The sequence below is a fragment of the Pollicipes pollicipes genome, unplaced genomic scaffold (assembly GCF_011947565.3).
Source record: "Pollicipes pollicipes isolate AB1234 unplaced genomic scaffold, Ppol_2.1 Scaffold_7261;HRSCAF=8764_pilon_pilon_pilon, whole genome shotgun sequence".
Lineage (NCBI taxonomy): Eukaryota > Metazoa > Arthropoda > Thecostraca > Pollicipedomorpha > Pollicipedidae > Pollicipes > Pollicipes pollicipes.
Window position 1 is genome coordinate 28055775 of NW_023597054.1, and position 1723 is coordinate 28057497.

Below are 1723 nucleotides of genomic sequence, written 5' to 3' on the forward strand. Positions count from 1 at the left end.
AACAAGTCGCAGCCAACACATACCCCGTGCGTCGTCAGCCTTTGTCCTTTGTCCCATCACATGTCCTGCGCGTCGTCCCATGTCGGCCACGTCGTTCGATGCCGTCGCCTCGTCAACGTCACGCGCCTCGTCCGCTATCCCCGCGTCGTCCCCTATCTTCACGTTGTCCCATGTAGCGGGTGATGACCCATGGCCGGCGCTTTGAGCCGTGTTCCGCACGTCCAAGCGGCGCTAATTGTCACCGCTCGCCCGCGGTGCGCTGTCGGCCTCGGGAAGCCGCGCTCGTAAATTTGCGGATCGCCGGGACGGGACAGCCGAAGCGTGCCGATCAGCTATTTGTTCCCCAGCCGACGTTTGTCGGAAGGCGGCGCGGGCCGGCGCGGCTCAGTGGAGAAGCCGCCGCCGGATCGGAAGGTGTTTACTTTTTCGCGGACGTTCCGCGCGGAGGCGCGGTCTGTTATCGGCTGCCGTGGCGACGCGAGAGCCCGCGCGGCTGGTTATGGTCCCATCCTTTGTGGCTTCGCCAGAAAGCCGGTATCGATCTTGGCGGCGGGCAATGCTTGGATTGCGAATGTGCAATGAACTATTTTAATGCGTTTCGTGCAACATATATATGAACCTTGAATTAGGTATTTAGGAATTAGGCTAATTAGGTATTTCGTAAGCTCTTTGGCCTGCCACGGAGCTTGTAGATTCCCTAGAGTTTGCAAACTCCCTGGGTGGTCCGGGACTTTGCAAATACCCCAGGCAGCTCGCAACAATCCTAGGTTGCATGTAAAAGAAGACTTTGTATTTTCCACTGCAATGGTGAAAACCAATCACATGCTTAAGTAGGTGCACAGGGGGCAACTGCTCCCTCTAATACATTTGTTGTGCATTCATAGGCATGCGAAGAAATGTTGATGCTGGAAAGAGCGATAGAGCTGCACGTAAGAACATGTGATCAGAACCATGCAACTTTATGTACCATGCACAAAATTTCGCAACCGCTGTGAAAGCTTGCCGTGGCTCTGCTGCAGGCACAATATTGACCACTACTTATTCAAGTGACGCATAAGTCATGCATCGCCTAGCTGCCCAAAGCTTGTAAGTTTGCTGTATTGAGGCACGGTGGGCGCTGCATAATGCTTCACATCACAGTAAATTAACTTGTACCGTGCCCAAGTAGTCAATGTGTATGCCCCTCTCGAGATCATGCATTACATTTTTGGTTGTCTCGTCGCAATCATGCTGTATGAGTACTGTGTTGACAGAATGAATAAGTAATTCATAGCAGATGCAGAAGTCGGAATGTAAACTTATCGTTTAATATTTAGTGATCCACGTGCATTCTTTGAGAAGCGCATGGTTGGAGAAAGTTAGCATGTCGGGTCCTCGGCTGGCTCTTCCCATTCAGCCATGTAAATCAAAAGTCCTGGGTCGGCCTGTCGTCCGTGCATAGAACATTATTTTTCAAGTCATCGCTTTTCTGTTTGAACCCATGCATTGCACCAATCACGGGCGCCAGGTAGGGACAGGGGAGGGGTTAGGGACGGGGACTGGACCTTCCAGGACTCTTAAACACGAGGAAGATACCACATGATGGACTTTAAACTCAGTATCGTTTTTCTTTGTTCAGCACCTGCGTAGTCAGCTGTTGTCCCATCGTTGTGCGCATTTTGTCAGCAGCTACTGAAACGCATGATCCTCATGGCCTTTGCCACAACAATATCGTCATCCTTAT